The sequence below is a fragment of the Stegostoma tigrinum genome, chromosome 13 (genome assembly GCF_030684315.1).
Source record: "Stegostoma tigrinum isolate sSteTig4 chromosome 13, sSteTig4.hap1, whole genome shotgun sequence".
NCBI classification, from domain to species: Eukaryota; Metazoa; Chordata; class Chondrichthyes; order Orectolobiformes; family Stegostomatidae; genus Stegostoma; species Stegostoma tigrinum.
The window spans coordinates 12531814-12558843 of record NC_081366.1 but is presented as its reverse complement, the minus strand read 5'-3'; the positions used below and the strand labels follow the sequence as shown (position 1 = coordinate 12558843).

The following is a 27030-nucleotide window of genomic DNA, read 5'->3' as shown; positions in this document are numbered from 1 at the left end:
TTAAGAATAGGATTCTTGGCAGCGTGGAGGAACAGAGGGATCTTGGTGTGCAGATACATAGATCCCTTAAAATGGCCACCCAAGTGGACAGGGTTGTTAAGAAAGCATATGGTGTTTTGGCTTTCATTAACAGGGGGATTGAGTTTAAGAGTCGTGAGATCTTGTTGCAGCTCTATAAAACTTTGGTTAGACCGCACTTGGAATACTGCGTCCAGTTCTGGGCGCCCTATTATAGGAAAGATGTGGATGCTTTGGAGAGGGTTCAGAGGACGTTTACCAGGATGCTGCCTGGACTGGAGGGCTTATCTTATGAAGAGAGGTTGACTGAGCTTGGTCTCTTTTCATTGGAGAAAAGGAGGAGGAGAGGGGACCTAATTGAGGTATACAAGATAATGAGAGGCATAGATAGAGTTGATAGCCAGAGACTATTTCCCAGGGCAGAAATGGCTAGCACGAGGGATCATAGTTTTAAGCTGGTTGGTGGAAAGTATAGAGGGGATGTCAGAGGCAGGTTCTTTACGCAGAGAGTTGTGATAGCATGGAATGCGTTGCCAGCAGCAGTTGTGGAAGCAAGGTCATTGGGGTCATTTAAGAGACTGCTGGACATGTAAATGGTCACAGAAATTTGAGGGTGCATACATGAGGATCAATGGTCGGCACAACATTGTGGGCTGAAGGGCCTGTTCTGTGCTGTACTGTTCTATGTTCTATGTTCTATAGGAGATGCTAAGTTGGGAAAACGATCAGATTATAAATGATGGAGGTAACGCAACTGCTTATAACCATGTGAAGTGTGCCTTCGCTGTACTGATAAATTTAAAATGAAATTTCTCTTTTTATTTGCCTTCACCTAATCAATGTTTGAATAAAAACCGAAAGAACTGCAGATGCTGTAAATCAGGAACAAAAACTGAAGTTGCTGGAAAAGCTCAGCAGGTCTGGCAGCTTCTCAGAAGAGAAATCAGAATTAACATTGCGGGTCCAGTGGGCCTTCCTTAGAGCAAAGCATCATCAGGATTCCTTTTAGAGCTCTCTGTCTCTGTGGGGATTATAACTGTTAGTATTTATAAAGCTCACGACCCTGCGTGCTTTAAAACCTGTTCTGTCAGTCCGTCTTACTGCCTTCAGAATATAATGCAGAAGCACTCCCAAGTCTTTCTGCCCTTTAACATTGTATTATTTGGTCTGTGTCGACTCTCCTCATTCTAACAAGAAAAATATAACTCACTTTTCTATGTGGAATTTCATCTATCAAGGGTCTATCCTTTCCACAACTTGTTTACGTCCTGTTTCAGTCTATCACTTAATGCCTCACTGAGTGACAGGGATGTTTCTTCCCCCCATCTGTAAATTTCATTTTCGCCCAGGCCCGTCGTCCTTTCGTTCCTAACAATTAGTTCATATCAAAAACAGCAGGGTGTCTGTGCACTGAGCCTTGGTGAATATTACTATACTCTGTACAGCAAAGGGTTAATACTCATATGTAAACACTGCTGAAGCAGCTGACTAAGGGGTCTGGAGCAGGTGGGACTTGAACTCCGTATACCCAGTTTAAAAGCAAGCTAAATAAAAGGCAATAATTTTAGACTTTAACAGTTTCTTGTCGGATACACAATCCCTTCTAATACTGACCACCATAAGAACAGATATCCTTCCTCCAGTTTTAAAATCTGTCTTCTCTTAGTCACTGAATATTATATCAATCCCCTTGCCATCTCTTTAATCCTAAGGTTACACTGTGCCCACAAGCCTAACGAGGTGACGAATGCATTTTGAAAATGTATTAGATACACAGACACAAACCACGCTGCAGTTTGTTATCTCAGAAAGAAAAACGAACTCAAATTTGTCAAGCACAGTGGTTCCACTTTATTAGTCCAGGCTTGTTCAAGCAGCTTTCAACATTTTCCCGGGTTAATGTTGGCTCAACTGGTATTGAGAGCCAAGAAGGCACAACAACGTCTCTTCTTCCTCAGGTGGTTCAGGAAACTTGACATGTCCGTAACGTCCCTCACCATCCCTTCTACAGATGCTCCAATGAAAGCTTAGTGTCCGGGTACATAATGACCAGGTGTGGCAACTGCTCTGTGTAGCACCGTACAAAACTACAGAAGGTGGCATGTACAGCCCAGACCATCACATAAGCCAATCTTTCATTCATGGACTCTATTTACACGGCTCAATTCTGCAGAAAGGCAGCCAACATCATCAAAGACCTATTGGGCCCTGACAAGGATCTCTGACAACCTCTTCTGTCTGGCTCAACTGACTGGTCAAGTTTATCCTTCTGGCCTTAAATCAAGCAGGGACGCAAGATTTGCATCAGAGAAATATTGGAATACAATGTCTTCAGTTTCTTCTCAATCCTTATTTCCCCCGATCTCATCTGTACAGTATGTATTACTTTATACACAGCATTCTTAGTATTTCCAGTTTATTTTTTACATTGACCTATATCCTGGCAACGTCTTCAGCCACCAGCCATGATGCAGCGGGAATGTCACACACTCAGTCAGGTCAGTGTTGAGGGCCTCAAATCCCGCCAGAGCTGCTGGTGGATTATTTAAATTCATTAAGAAAATCTGGAACTGAAATTTCATCGCAATAACAGTGACCACGAAACTATTGCCATTTGTTGCTGAGATCTATCAGGTTAGAAAATCTGCCATCCGAACCTTGTCTGGCCAACATGAGACTCCAGACCCACAGCAATACAGCTGATATTAACTGCTCTCTAAAGTGACCCAGAGTGCCACAACAGCAATTATGCATGGGGCAATAAATGCCATCCCTGCTAGCAATCTCCGCAAAACCTGAAAGAAATAAAACAGTTGAGTTGTCAAGTTCCCTTCCTGAGTAAACACCAATACAAAGAACATGCTTAACACCTGAGGTATGACTTCATTAATTGATTTTATTGTCACGTGTACTGAAATACAGTGAAAAGCTTTGTTTGTGAGTGGTACAAGCAGATCACAGCAAGCAAACGATGTACAGATCAAAAAGACTGAGAGGGATACAGGCTACTTTGCAGGTTACATAATTTGAGGCTAGAGTCCATTCAACAGTCTGATAACATAGAGGAAGCTGTTCCTGAACCTGCTCATGCACGTGTTCAGGTTTCTGTATCTTCTACCAGACAGAAGAGGTTGTCAGAGATCCTTGTCAGGGCGCAATAGGTCTTTGATGATGTTGGCTGCCTTTCTGCAGAATTGAGCCGTGTAAATAGAGTCCATGAATGAAAGATTGGCTTATGTGATGGTCTGGGCTGTACATGCCACCTTCTGTAGTTTTGTACGGTGCTACACAGAGCAGTTGCCACACCTGGTCATTATGCACCCGGACACTAAGCTTTCAATGGAGCATCTGTAGAAGGGATGGTGAGGGACGTTACGGACATGTCAAGTTTCCTGAACCACCTGAGGAAGAAGAGACGTTGTTGTGCCTTCTTGGCTCTCACATTGACATGGGAAGCCCAGGACAGTTCACTGGTTATCGTCACTCTGAGGAACTTGATGTCCTTCATTCTCTCAGCCTCAGTTCCATCGATGCAGATGGGGGCGTGTTCTCTTCCTTTCTTTCTGAAGTCAATGATCTGTTCTTTAGTTTTGCTGACATTGAGAGACAAATTGTCTTCATTGCACCATGTCATCAAGCCCTCTGTCTCCCTTCTGTAGTTTGACTTGTCATTGTTAGATATCTGTTCTACTATGGTGGTGTTGTCAGCCCAGCTTGTTGATGGCTTTCATTCGGAATTTGGTCACACAGTCGTAGGTGTGCAACGAGTACAGTAAGGGAGCTGAGGACTCATCCTTGGGGGGGCTCCAGTGTTGAATGTTATTGTGGGGGAGGTGCAGTTACCTATCCTCACTGATTACCATCTGTGGGTCAGAAAGCTGAGGGTCCAGTTGCGGAGGGCAGAGCCGAGACAAAAATCATGCAGTTTTGACTTGGTTCTTACTCAGCCCTCAGCCATCCTTTTGTAATTTTATTGCTGCAATAGAAAAACTTAAGATTCCATTTTGTGTTAACCATTAATCTGTACTCACATTAGCCTCTCCTACCTCCCTTTTCATTTGTCCTCTGCACTTTCTAGAGTCAGCTTGGTGAGCCCTTGATTTATGAGGGTCCCTCAACACCATCCCTCTGACAGCGCCGCACTCCCGCAGCACTACTTGTCCAATATACTCTCTCGTTATACAAATTGCAATCTTAAAATCACACAGGAAATCTAAAATCAAACCCATAACATCATCCAAAAGAACAACATCCTGCCACACTGTTTCAATGTTCATTGTCTAATTACAGACAAACAGTTCCATCTCATGACTAACTCCAGGCACCAACATTGCCTCAAGAGGGAATTCTCTCTCTCACTGGGATTACTGTGATACAAAGGCAGAATTTTACAAAGGTAAGATCGCACTGATTTCACTGACTGGAATCTCAGGAGGTCGTAAACCATTTCAAAATGAACTGTAATGGAGGTGAACTGTCAAAAAAAAAACATTTCACACTAAGTAAGGAAATGAATGACCTGCTTCTTCCACTAACCCCCCGACCTCCTCAATTTCTCTAGTTCCAATTTTCCCCACATCGACAGTCTCGTGCTTGCCTGTCAGAGTTGGTGGACAGGGATCAGGAATCTAATCATGGCACACTTCTGGTTTCCTGAGGAAGCCAAAGAGACAGCTAACTGGACAGTGTGTTATAGGACGCAGTCCCACCACATTCGGTCGACAGTCAGAGGAAGGGGTGACTGTCAGGAGCCAGCATATCGCAATGGAGCAATGGCCTTCGATTTGGACTCTCAGGCGTGAGGTGCTTTGTAACAAAAAACAGATAATGTTGGAAAAGCTCAGCAGGTCTGGCAGCATCTGTGAAGGAAAAATCAGAGTTAACGTTTCGGGTCCAGTGACCCTTCCTCGGAACTGACTGCAGATGGGATACTGCCCAAACAAACAGAAGAACAGTTGTACAGACATAGGATTGGATTATGATCTGGCTAGGAGGGTAAATAGCTGTTAATGGGTGCTATTCATGGTTTAACAATAAATTGTGTGTTAAAGCTGATTGTGTGATAACAAGAGAAAACAAAGTGTGGGGCTGGACGAACACAGCAAGCCAAGCAGCATCTCAGGAGCACAAAAGCTGATGTTTCAGGCCTAGACCCTTCATCACAGAGGGGGATGGGGAGAGGGTTCTGAAATAAATAGGGAGAGAGGGAGAGGCGGATCGAAGATGGATAAAGAAGAAGATAGGTGGAGGGGAGAGTATAGGTGGGGAGGTAGGGAGGGGATAGGTCAGTCCAGGGAGGACGGACAGGTCAAGGAGGCTGGATGAGGTTGGTAGGTAGGAAATGGAGGAGCGGCTTGAGGTGGGATGAGGGGATAGGTGAGAGGAAGAACAGGTTAGGAGAGGCGGGGATGAGCTGGGCTGGTTTTGGGTTGCAGTGGGGGAGGGGGGAGATTTTGAAGCTTGTAAGATCCACATTGATACCATTGGGCTGCAGGGTTCCCAAGCCGAATATGAATTGCTGTTCCTGCAACCCCTTGTCTGTCTCTTCTCCACCGATCTTCTCCTCTATCCGTCTTTGATCCGCCTCCCCCACTTTCCCTATTTATTCCAGAACCCTCTCCCCATCCCCCTTTTCTGATGAAGGGTCTAGGCCCGAAACGTCAGCTTTTGTGCTCCTGAGATGCCGCTTGGCCTGCTGTGTTCATCCAGCTCCACACTTTGTTATCTTGGATTCTCCAGCAACTGCAGCTCCCATTATCTCTGTGATGAGAAGGACTGTTTAGTGGTCTAAGGACGTGGGAGAGCTCAAGCCTGAAAACTGCTGAATTCAGCACTGAGTCCAGAAGGCTGTAAAGTCTCCAATTTGGAAATAAAATGCTTGGTACCTGAATGGAGGAGAACAGGGGCTACGGAATGGACGAGCTAACCACAGCATCACAGAGCAAGGTGGTATTCAATTGGGGAAGACTGAAAGCAATGCCAGAGTGATAGAGATTGGTATAATCGGGGCAAAACAGAAGTTGCTGGAAAAGCTCGGCAGGTCTGGCAGCATCTGTGAAGGAAAAATCAGAGTTAACATTTCAGATCCGGTCACCCTTCCTCAGCACGGTTCTGAGGAAGGGTGACCGGACCCAAATCATTAACTCTGTTTTTCCCTTCACTGGGATGCTGCCAGACCTGCTGAGCTTTTTCAATAGACAATAGGTGCTGAAGTAGGCCATTCAGCCCTTCGAGCCAGCACCATTATTATGATCACGGCTGATCACCACAATCAGTATCCTGTTCCTGCCTTATCCCCATAACCCTTGATTCCACTATCTTTAAGGGCAACTTTGTTTTTGTTCCTAATTTACTGCATCCGCAGTTCTTTCAGTTTTTATTTAGTACAATCAGGGGTACAGCCGCTATTCTCTGCTGCCACAGTAAAGAGCCAGTACCAATATTTAAATGTGCCCCTCTCACTGCTGAAATGGAAGAGGAAGGATCTACTTCTCGTGATCCATTTATGATCCAATGACATGTGTAGATTAAGAAATGGCATTCTGCTGAAGGAGACAGAACAGATAAATGACCCAAATTAAAATGCCGAACCTCAACAGTGATAATTCCTGGGCTGTTCCCTGAGCCACGCACCAACTGCACTATAGTCAGTCAATTTGATTAGAACATTAAACCCATGGCTGAACAAATGGTGTAGAAATACGGGGTTCCAATTTAGACACACGTACCAGCTCTGGGGAAAGAGGACAGTATTCCAATGGGATGGGCTCCAATTAAACTGCGCTGTGCCTTGGTGAATTTTCTAGGGCTGTGGATAGGATTTGAAATTAAAGCAAGCAGGAGACAAAGAACAGGAGATTTACAAATTTAAAGAGAAAACACAGCAGTGAAATAATGGATAAAGACAAACAGAGGAGTTCATGAAGGGACAAACAGTTTAACAATAAGACAGCAGCAGCGAATAAGGTTCACCTAAGGCAAAATAAAACTAAAGGCTCCCTATTGGAATATACAAAGTATTCAGAACAAAACATTGAACTTGTAGAGCAAATACAGGCAAATGCATTTGTTTTTACAAGCGATCATCACAAGGAAAGTTACCAGGCTGACAAAAGTTCCAGACTTCTCAACATTTTGTAAAGGCAAACGGAACAGAAACATGGGAAGACCAGCCCTGCTAGTGAAAGAGGATGATTTGTGAGAAAGATTCCAGGTTCAGAACATCAAGCAGTAGATTCACTATGATTTGTGATTTGGAATAACAAGGATCAGAACATGTCTGTGGGAGCTTAAAGATCCCACTACTGTTGGGTAGAATTAAGCTATAACTAACTGGAACTTGTGACAAAAGGAAATGTAATAATTGTGGGGGGCTTTAATCTATGCATAATATGGTCAAAGCAAACTGACAAAAGTAATCTAGAGGATAGGTTTGTGGAATTCACAACAGATTCATAGAATAAATATATTGTGAGCCAACAAGGGAAAAATGAGTCTTTGATCTAGTATTGTGTAATCAGGCAGGGTTGGTTAGTTAGTAATCTTATAGTAAAAGAGCATCTGAGGAAAAAAATATCACAATGCAATTAAATTCCATGTTAAGTTTGTGAACAACATAACTGAGTCCAAAACAAAATTCTTAAACTTAGCAATTAAAGGTACATCACTGCCTTAGATTAACTGGATAAACAGACCAAAAAGATATGGCAGTAAATAAGCAGCAAAACAAAATCAAAAAGGACTCAAAATATTCATGGAAAATAAGCTCCCGCAAAAGACCAAACCTTGTCAGTAATTTTCTGCGATAACAAAGAGTGGAGCTGGATGAACACAGCAGACCGAGCAGCATCTTAGGTGCTGTGTTCATCCAGCTCCACATTTTGTTATCTCAGATTCTCCAGCATCTACAGTTCCCATTATCTCAGCAATTTTCTGCGCTTCGCTAAGGAAGATACTGCTAATCAATAAATCAAAGAATTTTGCAGTACAGAGGAGAGCCATTCAATCCATCATGTCTGTAGTAGCTCCTGAAAGCGCTACCCAGCTAGTTCCAATCTCAAACCCTGTCTATATAGCCTTAAATACAACACTTTTAAATATATATGGAATCTGCTTCAACAACCCTCCCACGCAGCACATTCCAAATCGTAACAACTCTGAGTAAAGAAGTTTCTCCTCATCTCATTTATACCTCTCTTGCTGGCAATCTTGAAACAGCAACTGCTAGTTACTGACATACCAGTGGAAACAGAATAACTAACTAACCCCTCAATAAGGTCTTAAATCCTCTCTGCTCACTGAGACTCAAGCCCAATTTCTCTAATTTTCCCTTATTTCTAAAATCTCTCATTCCTGGTATCAGGAGGCTAAGTGTATATAGGTGGGGAGCACTTATTGGATCATTCCTTATGCACATATAGAGACATGCTTCGGTTACATCCAACTCAGGTATCCCTGCAGACAGTGTTCACAAACACATTTTGGACTTTCTATAATCAGTGGGCATTGCAGAGGCTGGAGCAAATTATCTCCCATTAAAATTAATTTAGATTTGAGAAGTTCCATTCACACATTTGATTGTTGTTAGTGCCCCTTCAAACAGCCCCTTCTCTTCAATATGGTTTCATAAAATTTAATTTGAAGTTAAATGAATCCAACTCCTCTCAAATGAGATAACAATGTGTGGGGCTGGATCAACACAGCAGGCCAAGCAGCATCTTAGGAGGACAAAAGCTGACGTTTCGGGCCTAGACCCTTCATCAAAAAAAAAAGGTGGATGAGGAGAGGATTCTGAAATAAATAGGGAGAGGGGGAGGCGGATTGAAGATGGATAGAAGAGAAGATAGGTGGAGAGGAGAGTATGGGTGGGGACGTGGGGAGGGGATAGGTCAGTCCAGGGAGGACGGACAGGTCAAGGAGGCTGGATGAGGTTAGTAGGTAGGAAATGGAGGCGCGGCTTGAGGTGGGAGGTGGGGATAGGTGAGAGCAAGAGCAGGTTAGGCAGGCTGGGATGAGCTCGGCTGGTTTTGGGATGTGGATTTCACCAGCTTCAAAATCGCCCCTCCCCCCACTGCATCCCAAAACCAGCCCAGCTTGTCCCAGCCTCCCTAACCTCTTCTTCCTCTCACCTATCCCCTCCTCCCACCTCAAGCCGCACTTCCATTTCCTACCTACTAACCTCATCCCGCCCTTTTGACCTGTCCGTCCTCCCCGGACTGACATATCCCCTCCCTACCAACCCACCCATACTCTCCTCTCCACCTATCTTCTCCTCTATCCATCTTCAGTCCGCCTCCCCCTCTCTCCCTACTTATTCCAGAACCCTCACCCCATCCCCCTTTTTTTTGATGAAGGGTCTAGGCCCGAAACGTCAGCTTTTGTGCTCCTGAGATGCTGCTTGGCCTGCTGTGTTCATCCAGCTCCACACTTTGTTATCTTGGATTCTCTAGCATCCGCAGTTCCCATTATCTCCTCTCAAATGAGAGACTGGTGATGGGTCATAGAGTTTGTAGCTATACATTTTCAGTCTCTAACTTTAATGAATAAATATAAACAGAGTAAATATTGATATCTGGTTATCTCTTTTACTGTAAGATAAACAACATATTGGACAAAATCTGTTACCTAGAAGTAAATGTTAAGGGTGAAAGATAATCTGACAAATGCTGAATTTAGGTCACTGTTCCCAGAAGGACACGCACTGTTTTTTTTCTGGAAAAGAAAGGCCTTTGGAAAAATAATCCCCATCCATCTTCCTCTAGTTCAAAATCCAAATTGCAAAAATTATTTTAAAGATATAAAAAAAAGTATACATCTCCAATCACAGATGGAACCATGGAATTTGAGATAATTGTTGATATCAATAGGATTAAAATAGAATTTCATGTTTGAAAACAATTTCTTGAGCTTTCCAACATCAACTGACCTGCATTTTTTTTCATCTCTTAAATGACTGCCAGTAAATCATCCCTGTTTGCTAATTGATTAATTTACATGTAAAGCCCATGAAGGGCAATACAGGCGACCAACGGGTAAGACAGAGGTAGGGACAGCGGCTTGACAGCACAGTAAAGGTGGTGTAATTTTGAATCAGGGATCCTATTAAAAGGGCATTACTCACAACATGGTTAATCCTAACAGCACTGTGGTGGGTATGTACACAAGGATTGCAGCTGTTCAAAGCGATCAGCTCACCAACAACCTTTCCAGGGCAATTAGGGATGTGTAATCCCTGCCAGTGACGTCCACAGTCCATCAACACCTGGTGAAAAGTTGCAAAGCTCGGCTGCTCAATAGAACTGGTTACAGACCGAGACCTGATGTTAGTTCTGATGAAGCAGCTGTAAGATTGAGTTTCTTTCATGACATTGCAGTTAGCACTTAGTTGCCAAGTCCTTAGATACATTACCTAACATTGTATTCTGTGTGCAACATGACCACAACTCATTGTGGATAAACTTCGCTGAATATCAGATACAATTGAAGAAGTAACTTTTTTTAAAAAACAGTGAAATTATAATTTATTTATAAAAAGTTTATCTGTAAGAACTTTTTTGTGTGAACTCAATCTGATCTACACAATCTTTCCAACGAGGAAAAAGACACACAAATGATATATTGGAATTTCACATCCTGCAGAGCTACCACAGAGTTGCAAAAGCAAGCACATTTTTAACTTCTTAAGCGATAAAAACAGGGCATATGCAAATATTTTTAATTTCAAAAATATACTTTATTCATAAAACTATCTTTAAATACATACATAGTTACTTAAGCAGATCTGTTCTGTGCAGAAGCATACAAAGAAACTAAACAAACATTGCAGTTTAACTGTATCCAGCAAACAAACCAAAGGCATTTCTTACTTGCACAAGATTATAACGTTTTTTAAAAAAAAACTGTTGGTCTTCCTGAGCATGGAGCTGACCCTGACAGAGCGTTGCAGACTGAGATATTCCAAGGTCCAGGACTACGTGCTGAGGGGAGCACTAGAGTTTAGGACAGCAGCTACCAGGGTGCAGTGGGGAAAGACCACTTTCTCAGATCTTTCAGCTGAAGTTAAACAGGGGGGTCCATTCAGTTATCAGACCCTCACAGTGCTGCAAATGCATGTAAACATAATCTTGCACAACTAAGAAATGCCTTTGATTTGTTTGCTGGACTGAGTCAAACTCCAACTTTTGTTTATTTCTTCATATGCTACTAAACAGAACAGAACTGCTATAGTGATTATGTATGTATTATAAAGAGATTTTTATGAATAAAGTATATTTTTGAAATTGGAAAAAAGTACAAGTGCAGATGGCATTACAGTTAAAAAAATTCAAAAATCCTTCATTTTAAAAGAGTCAGAAAGGAGAAAACCCACGAGCCGGCTAGCCTTTTAATTAGGAATCATTATAAAAATATCTAACTAAATGGCTGTGAAGCAGGACAAGGGCATATCCAGCTCATCATTAAGTGGTCACTACTGACAAATTAACAGCCGGGAAGAACATATCAGGAATCCTCTGAATGACCTAAACCAAATTTACAAACAGGCAGTTAGTTAATGAGTGACCAATCAGATGGGCAGAAATGGGGTTTTACCAAATAAAGCAGAGCGCCAAACTGGGAATAGAGTACAAAATATGGATCTGTAAAATGCTAAACGTTATCATCAAGATGCCGATGACAAAACAGAAGATAGGCTTCAAACAAGGGACAGGCATTCGGTCAACCATACGTCAAGGTCTGATGTTCCGCTGTGAATGCAACTACTGACAATTGGCCTTTGCGAAGAGGTTTCGTGGTCATTGTTGAAAACTTCATGATGTTTATGAAATTTGTGAAAACACCCTTGTACCTCGTGCAGCTTGTCTAAACTAATTGTAGCTCTCAGCTTAGGCTGTAATTGTAATTGATCCAACCTTACAACTAATTAGAGCAAACTAATTAGATCTTACACATCTTGTGGTAGAGGATCTTTGTTCACCTAACATGTTTGATGCTGAAGTACAATGCATCAAAGCTATCCTACAGGACAATGGCTGTCCTGATCAGATAATTGTTCTCTTGCAATCACGCAAATTGCAAATGGGTCACAGCCTGCCACTTTTAGACCCGAAAATAATCCAGTCTACCTCAGATGACCCTGAAAAGTCAAAGGATCGTAAACATTTCAATAGATTAAGCAAACCATTTCTGGTTCGGGGTTACTGAGAAACTGTTTGAAGGATGTAGTTGAACATGACAACTAACAGCAGCAGTAGGCCATTCAGCCCCTTGGGTCTGCACTGCCATTTAGTATAATCATGGCTGATCTCACCTTAGCTTTAATTCCCTTTTCCTTCCTGCTCCCCACACCCCTTCAACCTGTTATTAATTAAAAATCTGTCTGTCTTATCCTTCAATTTACTCAATTTTCCAACATCCCTTGTACTCTGGGATAGTGAATTCCATAGATTCACAAGCCCTTGAAAGAAACCACTTCTCCGTTGTTTCAAATCTGTTACTCTTTATCCTAAAACTGCAATCTCTCTTTCTGGATCACCCTGCAAAGAAAACATCCTCTCGATGTCTATTTTGTGAACCTCTGTTAGCATTTTGCATACCCCAATTAGATAGGAGCTACTTTCATTCTTCCAAACTCTGGAGAGTTTAGGCCTAAACCACTCAATCTCTCCTTATCAGACAAATCTCTCATCTCTGGAATCAATCCAGTGAATCTCCTCTGAATTAGCTCCAATTAACTACATCCCTCTGAAAGTAAGAGAACCAGAACTATACACAATACTCCAGGTGCAGTCTAACTAACACTTTGTACTTTTGTGCAACAGATTCCTATTTTTACGCTCTATTTATAAATGCCAAAATTGTATTTGCCTTGCTTATTAGTTCTGTTGGATTACCATGTTTTATTGATTAATATATGAGGACACACTGATCCCTCTACACTGCAGCACTCCGATTCTCTCCGATTAGATAATTTCCAACCAAAATGGATAATCTCACACTTATCCATATTAAACTTCATATGCCAAGTTTTGGGCCCTTCACTTAACCTATCCACATCCATTTATAACTGTCTTATTTCTTTATTATCACTTACAGTTCCACATATTTTAGTGCCATCTGCACATCTGGTGACAGTGCTTTCTAATCCCGCGTTCAAGACATTAATATAAATCATATATAATTGGGTTCCAAGGACCAAGCCTGTGGCACCCCATTTAGTAACAGTTTGCCAACCAATGAAATATCCATTTATCTTGGCTCTCTGATTTCTCTTAGTCAGCTGTTACACTGTCCAAGCTAATAAATTACCTGTACCCCCATGTGATCTTGCATTCTGTATTAACTTTTTGTGCCACTTTATCAAATGCCTTGCTTGTTACATCTTTGAAGAATCTAAAAAGTTAGTCATTGTAGATGGGACAGTGTGGGCTTACAACATCAGCTATGGAACGAGAGCGATGTCTGTTGATAAGAAGCTGGGTAAATTGGGCTTTCTGGTGGTTAGAAGAATGAGCTGTGATCTCATTGAAATATACAAGATTCTAAAAGTGTGGGGCATGAGGAATCTAGAACTTGGGCCATTGACTCCTTTTTCCTGAGGCTATGATTTAGGATTGAGATGAGAAACGTTTTCATTCAGAAGGTTATGAATTCTTGAAATTCTCTACATCAGTTGATTGTGGATGCACTGAGTAAATTTAAGGCTGATTTGGATAGATTTCTAATCTCTGAAGGAAATGAGGGATGTGGGGAGCAGGCAGGACAGCACAGAGGCAGAGGATCAGCCATGTCAATATTGAAAGAAATGGGGGCTACGGTACATCCATGCTCACTGCAATGACTGGAAACCTGGGGGGTTCAGGTACATAATTCTTTGAAATTTACGTCAGAGGTCCACAGGGCAGGTACGAAGCAGTTTAGCACGCTTGCCTTCATTGCTCACATCTCTGAGTGTAGGAGTTGGGTCATCATTGTGAGGTTGTACAGAATGCTGGTGAGGCCTCTTCTGGAGTACTGGATGCAGTTCTAGGTGCCCTGTTATAGGAAGGATATTATTAAACTGGAAAGGGTTCAGAAAAGATTTACCAGGATGTTGCTGAGAATGGAGGGTTCAAGTTATGAAAATAGACTAGAAAGGCTGGGACTCTTTCACTGGATTGTAGGAGGTTCCGCAGTGACTTTAGAGATTCATAACATCATGACGGGCATAGATAAAGTGAACAGCAAAGATCTTTTCCCTTGAGTTGGCAAGTTTAAAATTAGGGGCTACATTTTTCAGATTAGAGGAGGAAGATCCAGAAAGGACCACGAGGGGCAATTGTTTTATGCAGAGAGTGGTTTGTGTGTGGAATGAACTGCCTGAAGAAGTGGAGGATCCAGGTACAGTTTCAGTGTTTAAAAGACATTTGGATAAGTTCATGAATAGGAAAGCTTTGGAAGGATATGGGTCAGGAGCTGGCAGGTGGGACTAGTTTAGTTTGGGAACATGGTCAGCACGGACTGGCTGGACCAAAGGGTTGTTTCAGTGCTGTAGGACTCTATAACTGATCAATAAATTACGTACAAAGCTAGAACACAAAATTGCTATTTTGGGAAAATAAAACTCAAACTTCCTCTTTTGTTTTGCTATGAATTGCAGTGTTCACACCCTGCATTCTGTCTGCATTTTCACACACTGTTGGAGAATGGTCAGCGTTGGGTACTGGTAGCATAAGGCCAATATGTTCATGTGTCGGGGTGAAAGTGTGTCCTGGGATCTGTACCCAGTCAGCATCCAGTTGCTAGAATTAATAGTGGGGAACGGGAACAGTGGCTGATTTGGGGTTGGGTCCCTCCAAGTGAATGGAACCACTGATACTAAGAGACTAAGTACATGGGCAAAACTGGGGCAGATGCAATTCAATGTAAGGACATGGGGTTATCTATTTTGGACTGAAAAATAAACAATAGATGAGGGTGTTTTCTCTATGGTATAAAGTTAAGTACAGTGAATGTCCAAAGAGACTTGGGGTTTCAGGTGCATAGAACTTTCAGATGTTGTGAACAGGTTCAGAAAATAATTAAGAAAGCTAACAGAATGATGGCCTTTATATCTAGAGGACTGGAGTGCAAGGATATAGAAGTTATGCTGCAGTTACACAAAACTCTTGTTAGACCCCACTTGGAATACTGAGAGCAGATCTGGGCACCTCACTTTAGGAGGGATATATATTTGCCTTGGAGGGAGTACAACACAGGTTTAAAAGATTAATACCTTCAGGGGTTAAATTATAAGGAGAAATGATCCAAATCAGGCATGTTTTCTCTAGAATTTAGAAGGTTAAGGCATGATCTGATTGAAGTTTTCAAGATATTAACAGGAAGGACAGGATAGATAAAAATTAGACAAAGATAAACCGTTTCCACTGCACGGGGATGCTACTCCTGGGGGTGGGTGGGGGTCATAGCCCGAGAATTATGGCCAAACTGTTCAACAGAGATGTTAGGAATCACTTCTACACACAAAAGATATTTGGGACTCTCTTCCATGAATGGCAGTGGATGCCGGATGAGCCGTTAATTTTAAATCTGAGATAGATAAATTTTTGTTAAGCAAGACGGTATTATGGGAGATAGCAGGAACTGCAGATGCTGGAGAATCTGAGACAACAAGGTGTAGAGCTGGATGGACACAGCAGGCCAAGCAGCATCAGAGCAGCAGGAAAGCTGACGTTTCAGCCCTAGGCCCTTCTTCAGAGAAAGAACAGGAGAGATTGAGTAGATTGGGACTGTACTCATTGGAGTTTAGAAGAATTGGGGATGGGTGAGTATCTTATAAAATTATGAAGGGAATAGATAAGATAGAAGCAGGGAGATTTTTCCATTGGTGGGTGAAACTGGAATGAGAGGGCGTAGCCTCAAAACAAAGGAGAGCAGATTTATGAATGAGGAATTTCTTCACCCGAAACGTTGTGAATCCATGAAATTCCCTGCCCAGTGAAACAGCTGGAGCTGCCTCATTGAATGGTTTTAAGTCAAAGATAGGTAAATTTTTGAACAGTAAGGGAATTGAGGGTTACGGTGAGTGGGGCGGGTAGATGGAGCTGAGTCCATGAAATGGTCAACCATTATCTTATTGAATGGCAGAGCAGGTTTGATGGGCCAGGTGGCCTACCATTGCGCTTATTCCTTATGTTCTCAACACAGAAGAGGACTTTACAGTGTGTTGATGCTCACCTTGTCAGGTGGTAGCAGATAGCAAACGCTCAGGCCAAAGGTCCACTTGAAGAGAAAGGTGCGGCCCCCACAGCTTGAAATCCTTTCCTGGGACGCACTGCTCCAATTTCCTTTGGGAAGTGATGATCCTTTTCAGGCAGTGCATTCTAGATCACAACAACCTGTGTATAAACCTTTCCACTGCCCCACCCCCAATCCAGTTCTCTACCCTCTGCCTTCTGGCTACTGACCCTTCGACCATGGCAAGCAGTTTCCCATTCAAATGATCTGTGAGAGAGAGAGAAATCACCCCTCAGCATGGGTTCGTCAACTAGTCTGAAACAGGGATCACAGTGGGCAAGGGCTTAGGAAGCACTACACTAGGCTGACGCATCAGCGTTTGCTGCTCTGTTGGTAAGTGCTGCCAGTTAAGTTGAATAGCCCGGTGGTTAAGGTGTTGTTCACATTTCTGCAGCACAATCTGAAATCCAGCAGAAGACTGCTCCAGGCAAGTCAATCCATTCTTCAACCCAGAGCAGATTAACTGCTTAACCTCCTCACTGTCTTCTTCTTATAAGCATCTAAGCTTGAAGGAAGGCTGTTGCAGTGCAGTGGTAGTGTTTCTACCACTCAGAGCTAGGAAATATGGGTTCAAGTCCCACCTACTCCAGAGGTAAGGATTAAGATCTCCAGTTCGCAATAAACAACTGCACCTCCCAGTCGCAAACCATTTCCACTCCCCCTCCCATTCTTTAGATGACATGTCCATCATGGGCCTCCTGCAGTGCCACAATGATGCCACCCAAAGGTTGCAGGAACAGCAACTCATATTCCGCTTGGGAACCCTGCAGCCCAATGGTATCAATGTGGACTTCGCCAGCTTCAAAATCTCCCCTTCCCCCACCGCATCCCAAAACCAGCCCAGCTCGACCCCTCCCCCCACTGCATCTCAAAACCAACCCAGCCTGTCTCCGCTTCCCTAACTTGTTCTTCCTCTCACCCATCTGTTCCTCCCACCCCAAGCCGCACCTCCATCTCCTACCTACTAACCTCATCCCACCTCCTTGGCCTGTCCGTCTTCCCTGGACTGACCTATCCCCTCCCTACCTCCCCACCTATACTGTCCTCTCCACCTATCTTCTTTACTCTCCATCTTTGGTCCGCCTCCCCCTCTCTCCCTATTTATTCCAGATCCCTCTCCCCATCCCCCTCTCTGATGAAGGGTCTAGGCCCGAAACGTCAGCTTTTGTGCTCCTGAGATGCTGCTGGGCCTGCTGTGTTCATCCAGCCTCACATTTTATTATCCTGGATTCTCCAGCATCTGCAATTCCCATTATCACAGATCTCCGAAGAGATCGGCTAGAACGTATCTATAATCTTATGAAAGCCCCCTTTTGAGACAGAGGTAATGTTCTTACTTCTGGGTCTGAATTTGAGCCCCACTTGACCGAGAGGTGTGTCATAGTATGTTTAAAACTTCCTATTAACAACTTGAAGAGAAGTAAGGAGAAGAGTAATAATTGGCCAATGCTTTCATGCAGACATAAACAGGCCATATTTGTTGCCTATCCTCTAGTTACCCTGAGAAATAGAGTGGCTTACTTTGCTGCATTGTCAAGTCACATCTTACTCCAAACCAGGTGAAGAACTGTAGGTTTCCTCCTCGAAAAGAAATCAGTGAACCAGTCAGGTTTTAACAACAGCTTCTTGGTTGCCATATTGGACTCTGAAATGAGCTCCAAAGCTCAGATTCACAGCATCAATACAACCGCCTATTTCAACTTCTGTAACACTGTCCAATTTTCTCTCCTCGCTTCAGCTCATCTACTGCTGAAGCCTTCACTGAATCCTTGTTGCTGTTAGGCCTGATCATTCTGACATCTTCTTCAATTGACCTCCAACAATCTTTCCTCTGCAAACTTGAGGACATAGAATCCCTACAGTGTGGACACAGGCCCTTCAGCCCAACAAGTCCACACCGAACCTCAGAGCATACCACCCAGATCCATCCCCCTATAACCCATCAAATCAACACAACCCTGAACACTACAGGCAATTTAGCATGGCCAACCCACCCTAAACTGCACCTCTTTGGACTGTGGTATGAAACCGGAGCACTCGGAGGAAACCCACGCAGACACAGGGAGAAAGTGCAAACTCCACACAGACAGTGGCCCGAGGGTGGAATCAAACCCAGGTCCCTGGCACTGTCAGGCAGCCATGCTAATCACTGAGCCACCGAGCCACCTCAAATCCAAATCCCTCCTCACTTTTAACCTTCTCCCTTCCCCATGACCCATGCTTGCTGATCTACAATGGCTGCCTGTCAAGCAAAGTCCTGATTTTAAAATTCTCATCCCAACTTTCCAAACACCTATCCTAATCTCACAATCTTCTGCAACCACAAACCGTCAAGATCTCTGAGCTCTTCTGATTCTGGTCTCTTGAGCCTCCCTGACTTTAATTACTCCAGCATTGAAGTCTATACTTTTAGTTGGCTAAGACCAAGCTCTAGAATCCCCTTTCTACATCTCTCTGCCCCTCTCCCTCACTTGCCTCCTTCAAGGTGCTTTCTAAAGCCTCTCTTTATCCAACTTTTTGGTCATCTGATCTAACACTTCCTTATGCAACACCGTGTCATATTTAACACTCCTGTGACAGACTGAGACATTTTACAGAAAGGTACTATACAAATTACTGATGAGTGGTTCACATATTTGTTTAGACTGTTTGCAATGTTCTCAACAGACAATAGACAATAGGTGCAGGAGTAGGCTATTCGGCCCTTCGAGCCAGCATCATCATTCATTATGATCATGGCTGATCATCCACAATCAGTATCCTGTTCCTGCATTATCCCCATAACCCTTGATTCCACTATCTTTAAGAGCTATATCCATCTCTTTCTTAAAAGTATCCAGAGAGTTGGCCTCCACTGCCTTCTGGGGCAGAGCATTCCACATATCCACCACTCTCTGGGTGAAGAAGTTTTTCCTCAACTCTGTTCTAAATGGCCTACCCCTTATTTTTAAGCTGTGTCCTCTGATTCTGGACTCGCCCATCAGCGGAAACATTCTTCCTGTCTCCAGAGTATCCAATTCCTTAATAATCCATATGTCTCAATCAGATCCCCTCTCATCCTTCTAAACTCAAGCGTATACAAGCCCAGTCGCTCCAATCTTTCAACATATGATAGTCCCGCCATTCCGGGAATTGACCTTGTGAACCTACACTGCACTCCCTCAATAGCAAGAATGTCCTTCCTCAAATTTGGAGACCAAAACTTCTCCAGTTTGGTCTCTACATGTTTCATACAACATAAACTTCAGGTCATCTAAAACCCTTGAGCCAGTCTCCTCACTTACATTGAGTCCTGGTGGTCTGTCATCACTCAACTCAACTGGCTCCACATCAGCTAATACCCCAATTTATTTGTTAAGAATTTTCATTCAAGTCTCCAATCCAAAGGCTCCATCGTTGGCATCTGTAACTTCACAATGTCCAAAATTCCCTCCAAACCTCTACAGCTTTCTCTCCTCATTTAAAACATTCTTCGCAACCAATCTGTTTGACCCAGTTTCAATCACCATGTCTGAGTACTTCACTAATGCGAGCTTTATCTACGCTCTGGTGTAGCACCATGCAATACCGCAATATATTGAAGGTGCTATGCAAATGCAATCCATTGAGCATCTGACAGCATGCAACTAAGTGTGAAGGGGACTATCTGAAAGAGTGAGCTTGAGACTGGAAAAACGAGTAACGAAGGCTTGGGATGGTGTACGAGAGGGAGCAGTGTTTTGGGGCGGGGCAGGGGATGCAAGAGACAGAGAGTCACAGATAAAGAGTTGGAAAGGCTGGTAGTTGGAGTCAGAGAATGAAAGTGACCTTGAACTGCGTGACGTGGAGTCTCACAGAGAGCAAGCGTTGGTAGATGGTGTCTGTGATTAAGTATGAGAGTTTGGGAGTGACAGTCCAAGCAATGAAAGGGGGCCCAAGAGAGGCTGGGAATGACACAGTGAATCTGAGAGTGGAGACCGAAAGAGGCTGAGAGAGATTGAGAGCAATTTCTGAGACAGGAAGGGAGACTGGGAGCAGCAGGCAGAGTGAGTGTGCAAGGCTGAGAGGGAGGAGGGAGTGAGTCTGAGTGGCAGAATGAGTGAGTTTAAGGAGGCTGAGAAGGGCTGGGAGAGACAATGAGGGAAGGGCAGGGTGGGAGAGAGCGAGGGAGGGAGAGGAATAGAGCGACAGTGAAGGAGCGAGGGAGGGAGGCTGGGGGATGGAGGGAGCGATGGTGGGAGACAAGGGAGGGGATAAATAGGGGGAGGGGAAAACGGGGGAGAGGGGAAAACGGGGGGGAGGGGAAAGAAAACGGGGGGGGAAGAGAAAACGGGGAGGGGGGGGAAGAGAAAACAGGGGGGGGGGGAAGAGAAAACGGGGGGGGGGGGGAAGAGAAAACAGGGGGGGGGGGAAGAGAAAACGGGGGGGGGGGAGAGAAAACGGGGGGGGGGGAGAGAAAACGGGGGGGGGGGAGAGAAAACGGGGGGGGGGGGAGAGAAAACGGGGGGGGGAGAAAACGGGGGGGGGGAGAAAACGGGGGGGGGGAGAAAACGGGGGGGGGGAGAAAACGGGGGGGGGGGGAGAAAACGGGGGGGGGGGGAGAAAACGGGGGGGGGAGAAAACGGGGGGGGGGAGAAAACGGGGGGGGGGAGAAAACGGGGGGGGGGGGAGAAAACGGGGGGGGGGGGAGAAAACGGGGGGGGGGAGAAAACGGGGGGGAGGGGAGAGAAAACGGGGGGGAGGGGAGAGAAAACGGGGGGGAGGGGAGAGAAAACGGGGGGGGGGAGAGAGAAAACGGGGGGGGGGAGAGAGAAAACGGGGGGGGGAGAGAGAAAACGGGGGGGGGGAGAGAAAACGGGGGGGGGGAGAGAAAACGGGGGGGGGGGAGAGAGAAAACGGGGGGGGGGGGAGAGAGAAAACGGGGGGGGGGGGAGAGAGAAAACGGGGGGGGGGGAGAGAGAAAACGGGGGGGGGGGAGAGAGAAAACGGGGGGGGGGGAGAGAGAAAACGGGGGGGGGGGAGAGAGAAAACGGGGGGGGGGAGAGAGAAAACGGGGGGGGGGAGAGAGAAAACGGGGGGGGGGGGGGAGAGAGAAAACGGGGGGGGGGGGAGAGAAAACGGGGGGGTGGGGAGAGAAAACAAGGGGCATCAAGGGGCTGGGAAACCCAAAGTGGGGGGGAAATGGAGGGGAAGGACCTGGGGTGCGCACACGGGGGGGGGGTGCGCACACGGGGGGGGGGGGGTGCGCACACGGGGGGGGGGGGTGCGCACACGGGGGGGGGGGGTGCGCACACGGGGGGGGGGTGCGCACACGGGGGGGGGGGGGTGCGCACACGGGGGGGGGGGGGTGCGCACACCGGGGGGGGGGGGTGCGCACACCGGGGGGGGGGGGGTGCGCACACCGGGGGGGGGGGGGTGCGCACACCGGGGGGGGGGGGGTGCGCACACCGGGGGGGGGGGGGGGGGGTGCGCACACGGGGGGGGGGGGGTGCGCACACGGGGGGGGGGTGCGCACACGGGGGGGGGGGTGCGCACACGGGGGGGGGGGTGCGCACACGGGGGGGGGGTGCGCACACGGGGGGGGGGTGCGCACACGGGGGGGGGGTGCGCACACGGGGGGGGGGGTGCGCACACGGGGGGGGGGTGCGCACACGGGGGGGGGGTGCGCACACGGGGGGGGGTGCGCGCACACGGGGGGGGTGCGCACACGGGGGGGGGGGTGCGCACACGAGGGGGGTGCGCACACGAGGGGGGTGCGCACACGAGGGGGGTGCGCACACGAGGGGGGTGCGCACACGAGGGGGGTGCACACACACGAGGCACACGGGGGGGTGCACAAGGGGAGGGGAGGAGACAGGGGAGTGGGGGAGAGACGGGGGGGGGGAGACGGGGGGGGGAGACGGGGGGGGGGAGACGGGGGGGGGGAGACGGGGGGGGGAGGAGACGGGGGGGGAGGAGACGGGGGGGGGAGGAGACGGGGGGGGAGGAGACGGGGGGGGAGAGAGACGGGGGGGGAGAGAGACGGGGGGGGGAGACGGGGGGGAGGAGACGGGGGGGGAGGAGACGGGGGGGGAGGAGACGGGGGGGGAGGAGACGGGGGGGGAGGAGACGGGGGGGGAGGAGACGGGGGGGGAGGAGACGGGGGGGGGGAGGAGACGGGGGGGGGAGGAGACGGGGGGGGGGAGGAGACGGGGGGGGGGAGGAGACGGGGGGGGGAGGAGACGGGGGGGGGGAGGAGACGGGGGGGGGGAGGAGACGGGGGGGGGGAGGAGACGGGGGGGGGGAGGAGACGGGGGGGGGAGGAGGACGGGGGGGGGAGGAGGACCGGGGGGGGGAGGAGGACCGGGGGGGGGAGGACTTGGGGGGGGGAGGACCGGGGGGGGGAGGACCGGGGGGGGGAGGACCGGGGGGGGGGACGGGGGCGAGGGAGGCGGGCACGAGGGGGCAGGGTAGACACTAGGGGGTGGGGGATGAGAGGATTGGGGTGATGAGGGTGCGGAGATAAGGTACCAGGGATGTTGAATGAAGGAGGAAGGGAGACAATGGAGAGGGAGTGTGGGGAATAAGGGGCGGCGAGGGGCATCCGAGGGGTGGAGATGAGGATGAGGGAAGGGAACGCGGAGGAGGGACGCGGGTGAGGGGGAGGAGGGACGCGGGTGAGGGGGAGGAGGGACGCGGGTGAGGGGGAGGAGGGACGCGGGTGGGGGGGGGGACGCGGGTGAGGGGGGGGGACGCGGGTGAGGGGGGGGGACGCGGGTGAGGGGGGGGACGCGGGTGAGGGGGGGGGACGCGGGTGAGGGGGGGGGAAGGTGGGGCGGGGGTTGGGGAAGGGTGAGATTGATGAGATTGATGAGGGTGATGAGTGGGGTGACAGTGATGAGGGTGAGGGGGTGAGGGTGAGGGGGTGAGGGTGAGGGGGTGAGGGTGAGGGGGGGAGGGGGAGGGGGGCGTGAGGGAGGGGGGCGTGAGGGAGGGGCAGGGTGGCGGGCGGACTCGGTGGGGGGAGGACGGAGGATGAGGATGCGGGGATGAGGGGAGTGAGGTGGATGAGAGAGAGAGTGAGGGATGAGGGTCTACATTCGAACGGAGATGAGGTGAGAGAACGCAAACAGACAGAACAGGATTAGCTCAATCCCGGAGCGGATGAGGCATCACATAAACACGAAGCAAAAATTAAACACGAACACCTTCAGCCTGCCTGCGCTCCAGGACAAAATTACATTCCCCCTCACATCAAACTGAGCGCCTCAGCTTTGCAGAACCAGTGTATCGAGTCCCCGCCCTATGGTATGGTGTGCTGTTAGAAAAATAAACGGTAATAATTACAAAATAAAAGACATTAATTTCCGGGGGGTGCATTTATCAACTCTTCAACGCAACATTTAATAAATCGACCCACACAAAAGGATTCTTTCTCCGCTATGTGTAATTTCTCCAGCGTTTTGCTGTTTTATTTGTCTCCAGGAAGCCTCAGGATGGGGTCAGGTATTTTCTGTGCATTCTGAATCTTCGCAGAGAAATAGCATCAGTTCACTTACCGTCTGGCTGCATGGGACAAGGTGCTGGCTCAGAAAGGATCACAGCAACCTGGATCCTAGGGAGACAGGAGCAGGCAGCTGGGCTGAGAGATGCTATCAGTTTGACACAAGCTGCCGGTTCCTGCGCGCACACAAAGCAAAAAAAAATGGCTGCAGTATCGTTCCTTAAAGTGGCAGAAACGCCAGTGATGCGTTTTCTTTTGAGAGAAAAAAATACCCACAACTTAAACAGACGCACAGAGCCATCAAGTCAGCAATTACTGCAAACCCCCCGGAGACTCGCCTCATTTACAGGGCGAAGGGTATTTCAAGACATAAGGGCGTTCACAAATTTTCCCAGTTATGTCATGAGCCAAGTTATTTTTTATTTCGAATCAGAATTCACACATTTAGAAGTGAGAAAAATGCCAATGGTTGGCAGTCCACTGTCTGGGGCAATGGTTGTGGGGCACAAGTTCCATGCAAAACTCCATTCACAATGACAGAGAAACATTGAAAATCGGAGCAGGCGTAGGCCATTCAGCCCTTCAAGCCTGCTCCACCATTCAATATTAGTCATGGCTGATCGTCCAACTCGCCACCCTGTTACTCCTCATAACCTTTTAGCCCTAGGAACTATACCTACCTTCTTCTTGATAATACTCAATGGTTTTGTATTATTGTTTTGACTTGGTCATCACTGATTACTCCATTTGTGGGAGGTTCTCTCTGACCATTGCCTTGTATTGTTCCGAAAGGCTGGGCTCTACTTTTCCAGCTGGTTGTTTCATTGTGGTCCTGTATTTTTCCATGCCTTTTCTGACTTTTGTCTCCAGGCACTCCAGCCAACCAGAAGGGCTTCCTCTGGATTGAGCCCAATCCCAATCATTTTGAGTTCTCACATCAGCAGATCCTCATAATGCATATGGAAGTGATGGTCTAGTGGTATTATTGCCGGGCTATTTGTCCAGGAACCCAGATAATGTCATGCAGACCTAGGGTCAAGTCCCATCATAGTAGTTTTTGGATTTTTAAAAAATTCACTCGTGACATCAGGTATGCAGGGTAGTTTGATCTTAGTACGATAATAGATCAGTACAACATTGTGGGCTGAAGGGCCTGTAATGTGCTGTACCGTTCTATGACCTGCGTTCTATGATGCGTACGTGACTCTGGTTGTCCACCATTTATTGCCATTCCTAGTTACCTTTGAACTGAGTGCTCACTAGCCATTTCAGAGGGCGGTTGGGAGGCAACCGCAGTGCTATTTGTCTGGAGTCACCCAGGTGAGAATGGCAGATTTCCTTCCCTGAAGTACATGAGTGAACCAGATGTTTTTTCTGTCAATTAGCAATGTCTTAATGTCGTCAGTAGATTCCTAATCCCAGATTATTATTTAATTCCAATTCCACCACAGTGAGGTTTGTAGCCACATCCCCAGAAAATTAGCCAAGTTTCTGGGTTAATAGTCTAGTGATAATATCACATGCCATCGTCTCCCTTTCAATTAAGAGTCTAATGTTGACCATTGTCAATGGGCAGAAAATACCCACCTGGTTAACTAAGGTCCTTTAAGACATTAATGTCTGGCCTCCATGTGACTCGAGACCCACAGTGATATGGTTTACTGTCAATAAGGGATGTGCAATGAATGCTGGTGCAGGCCCCGATGCCCATATCCTGTGAATGAATTAAAACAAAAGGTAATGTGTGTTTCTTATCGATACTGAGCGTGTTCTAGAGTGTGGCTGCCATGCATTCAGTTTAAATGACACCTCAACCAATAGAGTCTCTGCTAACAGCCCGAAAGTAGAAACAAGGAATATAGGGGCAGGAGTTGACCAGAGTGCCACTGAGAAGGGGTTATTAGACTCGAAATGTGAACTCAGTTTAGCATGGCCAATCCACCTAACTTGCACATCTTTGAACTATTGGAGGAAACCCACACAGACATGGGGAGAATATATCAATTCCCCATAGGTAGCCGCCCAAGGTCAGAATCAAACCCCAGGTCCCTGACACTGTTAGGCAGCAGTGCGAACCACAGAGCCACCATGCCACCCACAGGGATAAGAAGGGAGCAGCATCTAGGACAGTATATGTGCAAACACACAGAGTCCAAGACAATAAAATGTGAGGCTGGATGAACACAGCAGGCCCAGCAGCATCTCAGGAGCACAAAAGCTGACATTTCGGGCCTAGACCCCTCATCGGAGACTCTCTGATGAAGGGTCTAGGCCCGAAACGTCAGCTTTTGTGCTCCTGAGATGCTGCTGTGTTCATCCAGCCTCACATTTTATTATCTTGGATTCTCCAGCATCTGCAGTTCCCATTATCACTATCCAAGATACTCCACACAACAGCGATCTCAATGTGCAGGTTCCAGTATTGACTTAAACCACAAGGGGGCTATGGGGCAAGTGCAACAAAGGTTCGCCAGACCAATTCCTGGGATGGCAGGACCAACATCCGAAAGGCACCGGATCAGTTAGAATTATACTCATTGGACTTGCAAAGAATGGGGAGGAGGGGATGTCATAGACACCCATAATTGCTCAGAATGGACAATAAATGCTGGATAGCCAGCATTCCCCGTGTCCCACAAATGAATAAAAAAATTCTAACAGGATTAGATAGGATAAATGCAGCATGGGTGTCCCCACTGATTGGAGACCCCAGAATCAGGGGTCACATTCTAAGGATAACAAAGTGTGCAGCTGGATGAACACAGCACTACAAGCAGCATCTTAGGAGCATGCTGCTTGGCCTGCTGTGTTCATCCAGCCCCACACTTTATCGCGGATTCTCCAACATCTGCAGTTCCCATTGTCTCTGTCACATTTTAAGGATACAGGGTAGGCTATTTAGGACTTAGATGAAGAGAAATGTCTTCAGAGAGTGATGAACCTGTGGAATTTTCTGCCACAGAAAGTGATTGAGGCCAAACCATAGAATATTATCAATGTTTTCAAGAATGAGTTAGGTATAACTCTTCAGGCTAATGGGATCAATGGATATGGGGACAAAGTAGGAACAGGGGAAACTGAGTTAGATGATCAGCAATAAACGGTTGAGCAGGCTCAAACAGCTGAATGGCCTACTCCTGCTCTCTATGTACCATAAAGTCATAATTAATACCACCTCTGCAACTGAAATAACAGCACCAGGTCACCACTTATTTACTTGTGCACAGTACACTAGCTGTGACCAGCCAGCTCTGAATCAGATGCATGAACTGGGGAGA

At 46.9% G+C, this 27030-nt stretch overlaps 1 protein-coding gene across 3 annotated transcripts in view; it reads right to left on the bottom strand.

Annotated features, from left to right (window-relative positions):
* The window catches only part of cyfip2 (cytoplasmic FMR1 interacting protein 2), a 146926-nt gene extending 122968 nt beyond the window's left edge, over positions 1-23958 (bottom strand). For 2 of the 3 annotated variants that reach the window (XM_059650574.1, XM_059650577.1), the window contains exon 1: positions 23808-23958. The gene's annotated coding sequence lies outside the window, so the exon portion shown is untranslated. Of the gene's footprint in view, positions 1-16230; positions 16387-23807 lie in introns of those variants that run through there. The other variant, XM_059650576.1, reaches the window with a different exon arrangement.
* Positions 23959-27030: the final 3072 nt, after the last annotated feature.